General features: G+C 31.5%; 1 non-coding gene across 1 annotated transcript; it reads left to right on the forward strand.

Annotated features, from left to right (window-relative positions):
* The first annotated feature begins 10,066 nt into the window (after positions 1-10,066).
* On the forward strand, positions 10,067-10,139 carry TRNAR-ACG (transfer RNA arginine (anticodon ACG)). Its single transcript has one exon. It is a non-coding gene; the product is annotated as a tRNA-Arg (tRNA).
* Positions 10,140-13,201: the final 3,062 nt, after the last annotated feature.

Below are 13,201 nucleotides of genomic sequence, written 5' to 3' on the forward strand. Positions count from 1 at the left end.
ATAATATAATATAATAATCTGTTATAAAATGTTGCTGCACGTTCATGTTAACAGAATAAAAGAATTTTTATCCCCTTAAAATAAATACCCATAAGTGAAATTCAGTTTCAGCCCCTCATTGTTATTCGGTTCACGTCACTAACTTGGGCACATTTAAAGTTTTAAATGCAAGGGATATGTTGAATACTAATTTGATATTTTAGCTTAAAAGAGAATTTTAAAACTAATGTTGACTGCTTGTAAAAAATATTTATTTACGTTAAAAAAATAGCAGACTATATTCCTCCAAACTATGTTCTAAACGTATGCCAAATTTCATCGAGATCCGTTAAGTCGTTTTCATCATCTTCAAACAAACATCTATTTAACCATCCGATCATCCATCTAAATTAAAAATAACATTAGTAAGAAGATAGAAGCATTCCACCATAAAAGAAATTATTTTTTTTTCTCTTTATTTTTTAGGGACTTTTGTTCTTTTGAACATGTCAGTCCCATAACAATCAACTTAAGAGCTAATTACACTATAAATGTACAAGCAAGCGATATAAAAAAATAATGATAATAAAAATAATAAGAAATAACAAAATAAATATTTACACTTAATTTATATCTACAAAGCCTTTAGAACCATATTTCGGAAGCCGTCTGCTAGATCCGACAATGGTTGGGCCAAAGCAATCAGAAGTTCGCCAACATTGAGCCTTGACAAATTGTGCTCTTTATATATTCTTCCTCTCTCCTAAAAGAAACTATACAATTGAAACCTTTAACAGTATAGAATCTTAAAGTCCGAAATCTTTCGTATTAAAGTTTAACGGAGAAATATTCGCGCGACAATTCATTTCTTAAGCTCGTCTTTATTATAAATGTTTCATTCAGTAAACTCAGTAAGTAAATTGACATTTAATTCTAATTTACATTTCCTTTTAACGTTTAATTTAAATCTCTCGAAATTATTAAATTTAACTTTTATAGGCACATTTCATCAAATAATTACTAAATTTGAAAAGTTATTTATAACTTATTTCAGTAATTTTCTTAAAAGAAAACGAGATGTTTTTATTGTTTACAGTTCGTAAGTACTATAAGAGTTTTGTCAAAGAAACATGTGGTTTACTTTAAAGACGAACAAATGTTTTGTTCTACACGATTTAACCGCAGTGGAAATTTACACTAATGCTCTGCTGTAGCTTACCTAATCATCATCATCAGCTCACTATACGTCCCCATCGAGGGGCTCAGAGCCTACCCTAAGTTAAGGGTGATTAGGCCATAGTCAACCACGCTGGCCCAGTGCGGGTTGTTTGACTTCACACATATCTTTGAATTTCTTCTCAGATATGTGCAGGTTGCATCACAATGTTTTCCTTCACCGTAAGAACGTCGGATAAATGTACCTTTGTAAATAGGAAATCGAAAAACACATTGTTACATGGCGGGATTCGAACCCAGGACCTGCAGATTGCAAGTCAAGTGCTTGACCCCTGAGCCACCGACGCTTACCTAATAATATAGATTAATAGAAATGTCCCTTATAAGCTGATATGAAATTCGATCATAGCAAAATATTAAATAGGTAAATATACTCATAAATCGAAGGATTCACCTTTATTACATTCCCTCTATGTTTGACATTTCGCCCCCATCCTACCCTATACAATAATCCAATAACAAACGATTGGAATTATATTTGAAGTCAATATCTAGGGTTGACAAATGTTTCGAAATTAATATTCGAAAAGGCAACCCGAATATTAGGGGTCGCCTTAAACTTGGCGTACCCAAAATACGAAAACAGATTTCAATTTTATTTCCTTGACATTCATTCCGTTATTAGCAGTCGACCTTGACTACTTTCCCGCAGATTAAAAAAAAATAATAACAAGTAGTCTATGTGCTCTTTATTCCAGATCTGTGCCAAATTTCATCGAGATCCGTTCAGCCATTCTGAAGATACCTTTTAACAAACATCCATCCATCTAAACATTCGCATTTATAAAAAGATAAGATGTAAAATTCCAGTGTTACATTACAATGTTTCAAATTGCACTCCTTTGAGTTCATTTCCCGTTCAGAAGTTCAATCTGTTTCCTTCTTGCCCGTGAGCTGTATACAGTTCAATAGACTTCTAAGCTAGAGTCGACACTCACCTAACTCAATATCCGGTTGCAACCAATCTATGTCGTAAACTGTTTATAACTTTTTAGAAACTTCTGTTGCCTTGTAAACTAGCTATGGTTCGCCACTGCTTAAGGTCCAGCTGTTATACAGATTAATCGAAGCAACTACAGTAAAACAAAAAAATAAAAACAGTCCTTTATATAACACTGCTTGAAGATAATTAATTATTCCTACACAAAAAATGCTACGGGATACTTCTACGCTACGCTGCTATTGGTAAAATTTATTTACGATGCATGGATATTGCGCTAAAGAAAGCCTTGCTTCTTCATATGTCTAACTGAGAATCTTAGTTCTTATTTCTTATTTATTATAAATGTGAATATTGTAATATGGAGTTGCCTTCATTAACGTTCGTGTAACGTTCATTTGCTCGTTGGCTTTCAAGGCGATAGGTCGTGTAAAAGTGCGTAGTATCGAAGTATTGTGTAAATTAACGGTTGATTGTTTGTTCGAAATTTAGTAAAATTACTAAAACTTTATTTTGCAAAAAAAAATAAACTTAATTGTGATTCTTTCTTTTTTTAATAAATTTTGATTATAGTTGCTAAAAATATATACAAGGGAATGTAAAATGTCGGATCCTAGCGAATATAGTCGGTAAGGGACTTACGTCATACGTCTTGGGTGCATCGTCAATTTTATGTACCATTGACGCTCGTCAGTCGCTCGCAACATGTCAAGATAACTGTTAAAAGTCGCCGAGATTTTCAAGATGGCGAAGGAAATAATGTTAATAAGTAACCGCTATGTCCGTACTGACTGAATAGACGACGATTCAACATTAGGTGTACGAAGCAACGTGATACTGGCGAAGCAAGGATTCAATATAAGTATCGAAGATTCACGTTGCATTGTATACGAAAGGGGTTAGAGAATCTAAATGTATACATTAAGGTATGATAGACATATTCTTAAAGCTGTACGTTTAATAACTAAATATACTTCGCGTAATATTAAGTTGTTTAGTCCCGTACTCGTAGCATTAAGTAAACAAGGCATTATGCAAATCGTCGAGTTCTCGCCAACATATGTGGGTACTGTGTACTTATATTCTATTTAAAGCTTGTATACTAGCGGCTACTGATGACATAATTATGAGTAACTAGCTGTCGCCCGCGACTCCGTCCGCGTGGATATAAAAAAAAACTTAATTAGTGTAGCCTATGTGTTCTTTCAGACTATGTTCTATATGTATGCCAAATTTAATCGAGATCCGTTCAGCCGTTCTAGAGATATCTTCAAACACCCATCCATCCATCCACATAATATCCATCTAAACATTCGCATTTATAATATTAGTCAGTTAAATAAAAAGCAGCTTTTCAAGGCATAAATTCGAGAAAAATAAAATAAAAAAATGTATAAATAGCATCATATGTCCGTCTCCTGGCTTTAAGTCACCAATTTTCAGCAATATCGGTAAAGCCATTCTTGAGTTATTAATAGTGTAACTAACACGACTTTCTTTTATATATATATATATATATAGATTTACCAATATGGCTGCGGCTATGGTCACCAATGATCGTGTATATGGTCGACAATATGGTGGCAAATATAGTCTTCTAAATATGACGTGGGAGTCTTCAAGAGTAGAGTGAATAGGCATTCACTAAACTAGCGTGTACCATCTTTCGTACACATCATCACTTTCTCCAGGTGGTTAAGCGTAAGCTTAGTCAATATAAGAAAAATAATGTGGTCGTTAATATAGTCGCGAATATAGTTGCCAATGTGGTCATGAACATGTTCGGAGATTTTGTCACGATTGTTGTCGCGGACGGAGCTGTGGATGTAGTTCCAGACGCCATTGTGGCAATCCGTATCCATGTCATTAAGACCGACAAAATATGTAACCCGGCGGTCATAAGCGAATATTAAAAAGTGTTACAAGATCATTTTTGTACTGAAGCTGTCATGTCTTGTTTTTTTCTTTTATGTCCATGTAGGTTTAATATATTTTCAGACAGATAAACGACATAGCAGCGCCCCTCTCACCGGCTTGTTTGACTTAAGTACTTTTTGTACATTTTACTTTCATATCCATACTCGTAGAGACGAAATGGATGTATTTCAAAAATAGTGTTTACTTTTTCTTTGAAACTACGCTTGTAAAAGAAAACTTATTATGTAAACGGAGCGTGAATAAGATACAGAGTTTGAACAATACGCTACTTCTTTGGAATCAATCAATTTATTCTTTTCGAGAGTTTCTTGTAATAAAATATATTAGTTTATTTTGTAGACTAACAACGAAGATACGCTTTATTACAATACTTAAACGAATTATTACTAAAATTTGACTATCCTCCTACTAAAATGACGATTAAATTAAGGACTTTTCATTTTGAAAGACACTAAACTTAATAGTTTGTACGTTTGTATCAAACGTACAAACGAGCCTGTTAAGTCAGGCATAATTAGAAAGTAAACTATAAGTATTTGAAACAATAAAAAAAATAGTTTTGTTCTGGAAAATTTCTGGATTGAACAGCGCAATTCTTTCGTCGACTTTTCCTACATTTGTTTTTACGCTTCATATATTTCATTATGAGACCGCAAGCTGCTGACATATAAATCTTTTACATTCCAGTACACAGCACAGATGTCGGGTACTTACAGCCTTACTCAGGTCGTTAAGTCGTCTCCTTAGTGATGTTTAGTACGAGAAATCTATACTAAGGGACTCGTCATGTGCCTTTTCTATAAGAGGTAAACTAGTGGCGATAATACCGATTCAATCAACGGCAGCCACGCACATCTGCAGATGCGTTACCAGCCTTTAAAGAAACGCTTCTTGAAGGACCCTAAGTCGTAAAAAAATCGATTATCGTTCATTGAAATTTATTTGCCACAATTTTTGTATATTATAATACGGTTAACGTTTAAATTAAAAACGAAAAATAAAACGTTATAAAATGCTGCCATTAACAATCTCTCTCAACATGACGTCTTTATATTATCCAAGGCTTATTCAAATAAGAACATTAAAAACTTATTTAATTAATTAACTTCACTTACCAATATACTGCTCCAATTTTCGTATTCAACGTTATATTATAAAAAAACAACTCACAGAAACTTAATTATAACTTCACATAATAACAAATATATAACACTTATTATATAAAAATGTATCGTTCACCAGATTATATATCACAAAACAAATTATTATATACTAAATGTAATAAAACACTGACCTTTTATATAACAATAATAATATAAATAGATACAGGATAATTTACGTTTATAAAAAGTTCCAAGCAAATACTTTCTTTATCGTTAACTTTCTTTCAAAATTCTAACAATGATATTACCGGATATGGGACACAGATGATTAATGTACATATACGACAGATAATCAATTATTAAAAATATTCTGGTCTAAGACATATTACAAGAAAATATATTACAAACGATATAAAGGAGATAAAATACGTAGTTAAACATATATAATATTTTGCAATCGTTTATTAAATAAACATATTTCTTGGTTATTTAATAATTAAAAGTTAAGAAAATAAAAAATGTTATATAAAAAGTACATAACATTTTATGCGAACTTCAAATATTATATAATCTCAAAAATTTAATTTCATAATTTTGTTAATACGGTTTTTTATTATAATTTAATTTTTATATAATATTTAACTTACATTAATTATTTATTAATTAATTTATCGTATATGTTCGAACAGATGTTGACAAAAGTTTAACCTCAAAAAAGTGTTAAAAATTAATAGCGTTTTAATTATTTACTTAATTGGACTTAAATTTAGGATTTTATTGTCAAAAAATTGTGAAACCTTAAAATTGTTATATATCCGCATGCGTAATTAGGAATACATAACTAGATTTGACGTCATCACGTGATAGTACGCACGGTACATAAGCATTGTTTTTAATTTTATGTAACAGTTATATTAAACTAGAATACCTGAATTAAGATAAAAATAGATTATATAATTTATCACTTTATTATTTGCAAGCTGTATTTTAAAAATAACAAACGAATTGTGAAAACTTTATAAGTCATGTAAGGTATGTCTTATTTTCTAAAAAAAAAAGAAAGTCATTTGATAACTGGTGAGTCAGTTAATTGACTTATTTTGTTTTGTTTAAATCGTACTTTTGTTTAAATTTGGAAAGAGTTAAAGCCATTTATGTGAGTGAAATTATATGTAGTTAAGTATTTTATACATGTCAGGTTCTCGTTGTTTTTTTAATAACAAAATAAACAAATGTGTTGTTGAAAGATGTGTTAATTATTTCACGTGGTACCTTAAATTGAATTGAAAGATGGTGAGTTATCTTTTATTAAGAATGCCATTCTATATTATTTAGTAAAAATAATTTAACAAATGTTATTTTACAGCACACTTTGCCTTGAAATGGAGGAGTTATGCGGTGAGTCGTTTTATTTTTTATAGTTAGAGACTGTTACAATAGACTCTTAGATAGTTTTTTTCCGGCATTTTGTATTTTTTATTCCTGTTATGTCGTGTTTTCGCAGCGTTGCTGTTTTGACACTATGCGTGATTATTTTTAATCCATTTATATTTCAGCAATCCGTTGTTTTTTAATGATTTCAAAGCGATTTATTTATGTAATATTATGTTAATTTTTAATATGACATATTATTTTTTAACATTTGAATTTTATTTTATGAAAATTGCGTATAAAATTTTTATAGGTTATATTTGCTGGAACAGTAAATTACATGTCAAAGTAAGCAGTTGAAACTCATTACAGCCCATACATATTTACTCTGTGACCTGGACTACTGCGACCACAGACTAAATTCATTATGCAAATTGGGCGCTACGTTCCTAACCCAGCAAGCGCACTTTAATTAGTTTAGACTCCATGTATTTAATTATTAAAGCCTGGTAGTATAGTAATTAGAGTTACTAGGTCTTTTAGATATAACCTAGGGTTTAAACCCTGAAATGTGAAACGTAATTACATAATGGGTTTTACTAATTTATTACTCTTGACTTTTGTAGGGGACGTGTCAGTGGCAATAGCAATCCTTGTTCTATTTTTTTATCTTGTAATTGTTTAATTTACAACGAAAGTTTATAATGTCATATACAGCTTAAAATATTTATAATGACACTGTATATGTATTTACTATTTACTATTAACAATTAACTTAACCAACTAATAACAATCTAACTCTAATATCTACTACATATCATTGTACCCTCTTAGATTTCCCGCGTGATTCCCTTCTTTTACCTATATTTTTCATAACTAAAAAGGCAAAGGTTCTTAGTGGCCAATATACCACCTTTTTGGCATAATGTTTAATTCTGCACTCAATAATATTATTGAAAAGATTTAACGATATTTTTCATTGTTAAAATTGCGAAGGTAATTTTATACGATTATTTATATATAAAAGAAAGTCGTGTTAGTTACTTTAAAACTCAAGAACGGCATTACTGATATGGCTGAAAATTGGTGAGAAGGTAGCTTAGAGCATGGAGACGGACATAGGATACTATTTATTCCTTTTTATTTAACTTACTAATATTATATTATAAATGCGAACACATAGGCTACATTAATTAAGTTTTTAATATTATATATCCACGCGGACGGAGTCGCGGGCGACAGCTAGTATCCTCTATAAATATACAATTTAGTTAGATATATCCCTTTATATGTTATATGAGATATGAGGGGGCAGAACAATTTATCTGAAAGCATAAACCGTGACATATGAAACGTCTTGGATGTGATTTATTATGACATTTTATTCTTTGCACGCGCTATGTTACGGTCAAAGCGAATAATTGGTCATTTATCATAACGTCACTGTGTGTATGTCAAAAACAATTGCGTATGAATTTGTTTGAAAACTACAAATAAAATCGGTTATAACAACATCGAAAGGTCCGACAATATTCAGTCGGTATAGCCGATAATATTAGTAGCTTTTAGTACTAAACTGTATCAACTCTTTACTTATATCTTTCATCTCTATTCTTATACTTATTATATATGCAAAAGTAATTCTGTATATCTGTATGAACCTTGCTGGCACTTTCACAAGTACTGAAACAATTAATATGAAATAATTAGCCTAATTAAAGTACCAAAGACATTTTTCCACGCGGACTAAGTCGCGAGTAACGCTAGTTTTACCATACTCCTCTGAAACGGCTTGACCGATTATAATGAAATCTTATATGCATATTCAGTAGGTCAAACAATCTGCTATTTATTTTTTAATAACGCGTGAACGGAGTCGCGGGCAACAGCTAGTAATTAAGTTAAATAAATCCTTTTTAATTCGATTTAATTTAAATTCTTCAAGAAATTTAAATAATAAAGATATTTTAGTAGCGATTAGATTAATTTCCATAATGAATAGCACTCGGCGTTTTCCTAATAGCATAATGGATTACACGGAGTACTAAAAGGTTGAATGATAACTAGTGGATAGGGTACTTTTACTTTAACGAAACTTCGCATAATGATTTTAAAAACATGATTTTGTAATTAAAATTATTGATCATTGATTTTTAAATGTCATCATCAACCTGTCCTTATCCCTACCGAGGGTCGGTGTAGTATGTACTCCATACATCTCTATCAGCCGTCATATCTGAATCCACCCCCTTTCTACGCAAATTCTCTCTCACACAATCCGGTAAAGTATGTTTACTTTCATTGGTTTTCCTCTACCTTTGTAACCATTCACATTCAATCTCAATTTTTTTTATATTATCATCCCTCCGCATAACATGTCCAAACCAGGCTTTGCTCCTCAATTTCTCGATCACTGGTGCTACTTTACAATAAAAATTTTAAAGATATACAGTTTCAAATTATTAAAGTTTAGTAGTCCAGTTTAGCTTACGGAATATCATAATTTTTACTAAAAATAGAAGACTAATTTAGCAATATAATTCAACGTAAGTACTCGTAATGATAATTATTTAAAAGATTTTTGGTATATTTTGTCATATTTTATAGGACGTTAAAGAAGCAGTTCGTGTATGGTAGCCTTTATTATTTTATCTTGATTTATCAATGGTAATTTTCCTATCGCTTATGCATTCAGGACCTTTGTCTTAAACTTTTCACTCGGTAAACTTTATCTTCGTAATATAAAGTTGAATTCGAACTTTCTAACATAACGTTATGACTTCAAAGTTAATTTCAGAAAACTCTCGACTGATTAATTTTATGATTAAAGAAAATGTGACATTCAAATTCATATTATTTGTTGTTTTGAAGAAGTGTCATTTCGATATGTTATATCCCAGTATATCAAAAACATACAGACAGTTCAGTTGTTTTTTTTATCTTACTAATATTATGAATGCGAATGTTTCGATTAATGCATGGTGTCTAAGCGTAATTCGATTATATTACGTCAGAGGGCGCCACTAAAAAGGTAAAAGGTTACTGGCACATAGTGGCGCCGTGATATTTTATTTCTCTATTTTATAGAGTGTGTTTTGTTATTTTTTCAGTGTGTAAAAACGAGTGAGTAACAATGAACAGAGAATAGTGTGTTGTCCTAATTATATTTGTTAAATCGTAGTGTGTTGTATATACGTTTTGTTAAGTTATCATCATAATTCTATAATAAACATTAAGTGAAGAGAACGATGCTTTTATTTTGTACACATGGATTGTTTGAAGGTATCTCCGAAACAGTTGATCTCGCTTAAATTTGGCATAGATGTAGGACATAGTCAGGAAGAACAGATAAGCTACTCATTAAGTTTCTTTTTTATTAACCGCTGACGGAGTCGTGGAGACAGTTCGTTTAACTATATTGCTAATTTATGTTGGATATTTTTGAATATGCGTTCAGGTTTAGTTAATAGTAAATTTTATTTTTGAACAATGTCTGTGTGGCCCTGTGGCGCAATGGATAACGCGTCTGACTACGGATCAGAAGATTCCAGGTTCGAATCCTGGCAGGGTCGAAGGTTTAATTTTCTTGAATTTATTTTTTGTAATATTATGTATCAAAAAATTTAAGCAATTCGATCTTCAATGTCTTAATTTTTTCTTATAGTTATGTATTTGTAATATTTATTATATAACCCTCGTAAATTGTTATAGTAGTATAATTGGTGTAGGCAGCAAGTATAATGAGTAAACAATAAAGTCCAATTTTTAAATCGATGGACAAGATTTGAGAAATAAAATTATGCAAACATACAAGCGAATTATTTAGCTTTATTTCCTAACAATTTGATTTAAAATCTTATATTCACAAGAAAAATGTGTCGTAATATTTCTGCTATAAGAAATAGGTAAGCTTTTAACTACCGCACTCCAGGTGAAAAAAATAATCTAATGAGACCTTTTCAAACTCTATCTAGGATCATATTTCATGGTTACATGGGTGAAGGCTCTTTTTTTTATATCATAAGGTGACAAATGAGCGAGCGGCCACCTGAAATCGCTGAAATAGCGAAGTGACCGTTGCCCATAGACACACGCAATTGCATATGCGTTGCCTACCTTTAATCTACGGAGGAAACGATGCACAGAAAGAAAACATATACATGCATCCTCTCATCCGGAAAGTCCACTTCCACTTCCCATCCTTTCCTTATAAGAAAAAGGTGGGAAGGGAAAGAGGACTAAATTAGGCCTCCGGGACGCACACTCATCAGACGAAACGCGCTTTCACCAGACCAAAAACATTTTCTTAAAAAAAATCATATGACTCCACAATTTTTTATCAGTCGTAATAAGTTTTTATGTAATAAAGACATTACGGCATAATACGATTACATAACAATCTTAGTATTCGATAATAATTAAACAATAGAAAAGTTTCTACAAAAAGAATTCTTCATTCCGTTTCTTATAAGCAAAAAGTTTGAGCAGCCTTTGTTTTGGGTTCCCTTTGTTAGAAAGCTAAGTTCATGAAAGCGTGACAACGCGTTTTATTTATCAAATCCTTTAGATCTTTTCTGAATTCTTCTGAATTTTTTTTTACATATTTTTACAATATTTATCAGATGTTGACACTTTTTGAGTTTCGATCTCATCAGGTCTTTTAACGTTTTTCGATGCTTATATTTCACGAGCGTCGGTGGCTCAGTGGTCAAGCACTTGACTTGCAATCTGCAGGTCCTGGGTTCGAATCCCACCATGTACCAATGTGTTAATCGATTTCCGATTTACATATGTACATTTATCCGACGTTCTTACGGTGAAGGAAAACATTGTGATGCAACCTGCACATATCTGAGAAGAAATTCAAAGATATGTGTGAAGTCAAACAACCCGCACTTGGCCAGCGTGGTTGACTATGGCCTAATCACCCTTTACTTAGGGTAGGCTCCGAGCCGTTCGGTGGGGACATATAGTGAGCTGATGATGATGATTGTTTCACGAAAGTTGAATCAATTTAATGGGTAAGAATTTGTTTGTAATCTTACTAAGATCATAAATGCGAAAGTTTGGATAAATGATTGTTAGAAGAACGGCTGCATGGATATCGTTGAAAATTGGTATATATGTAGGACATAGTCTAAAAAAAACACTGCACACAGGCTATTGACCGGCGGGCGACAGCTAATCTTACTCTTACTTTTTACTAATATTATAAAAGCGAATGTTTGGATGGATGGATGTTTGAAGATATCTCCAGAACTTCTTAACGGATTTTGATGAAATCTGGCACACAAGTAGAACATAGTCTGGAAGAACATACAGGCTACTTATTAAGTTTTTTTCCCCGCGCGGACAGCGCCACGGGTGGCAACTAGTTAAATCATAAAATGTAATTTAAATGTTAGGGTTTTGAAATACCACATTTTCAAATATGAAATTTTGAATGCGAAATTGATATCATTGTTCGTCGTATTCGGAATTCCTTTGTTTCAAAAGGGTTTGTTCAAATGTTATCAAAATTATTTTAAATATGTATTTTCGTTTCATTGACGAGGAATTCTTTGTTTCTGTTTAAACATTCTGTTTAGACGTCCATTTTTATACATTTTTCATAACTCAAATAATAAAAAAAACTGCGTTTTATACTTCTTGTTTGTTTTGAATCAATGTTGTACCCCTGGATAAATTATCAGTTTTACTGTGTCGCGTATTACTTTTATTGTTCCATAATTAATCTGTTGTGTGTACGTTTATAATAAACGAAGACAATAAATTTAAAAAACAATTAACTCTTTTAAATTGGTCTGTAACAAAGACTCGAGAATGATAAAACAATTTAATAAACTGGTCACTGCTAGTTATTTCGTTTACAAAATACCCCTCGGTATACGGCTACTTTCCAAGTAAAAGTCCCACGAAATCGTTCAAGTCGTTTCAGAGGTCACGGATTCGGAGGATCAAGACTGGCAGACACAGAAAATATGAAATTTCTTTTTCTGTTAAAAGTACTTAACGCAACTATATTATGCCCAAGACATGTTTTTAACATTACATAAAGGGCATACCTATTTAAATTTTTTGTATAGACTTTACTATATTTGTTTTTAACGACACATAAATTATTTAAAAGATATCTTAGAAGGATATTGTAGTTTTTTCCTACAAAAAAGTATAGATAGTAGTTATTGTTAAAACGTCTCGTGTTGCGGAATCGCTACATTTGCATAATAAATTATTAAGGCAATTAGAACGGCAACAGTTGGTAATGTAGGTTAATGTTCCACGAACTTTTTTTTCTTTAAAGATGTTACGTTAAAAGAAAATAAGTTGTACATATACAGGGTGTCCCAAAAGGTTACGTACATAGGATGATAGGGGTGGTTACAAAGGTCACCAGAAAAATAAAATAAAAATTCCCCTCTGGGTATTAAAAAAAATAAATGGCATTTTTTTTAAACTTAAAAATTTTACACCTTCTGGGGTAATTTTAATTTTCTTTAAAATCTTTGTAAGTTGTATTGTTTTTTTATTTCATATCGATAAAGGGTTATTCACGATAACATAATAGTTTTTTTTTTTAAATATAGCAATATTTGTAGGTCATCTGTTACAAAATTGCCCCAGAAGGTGTAAA

The sequence above is a fragment of the Papilio xuthus genome, unplaced genomic scaffold, assembly GCF_000836235.2.
Source record: "Papilio xuthus unplaced genomic scaffold, Pxut_1.1 DF826159.1, whole genome shotgun sequence".
NCBI lineage: Eukaryota > Metazoa > Arthropoda > Insecta > Lepidoptera > Papilionidae > Papilio > Papilio xuthus.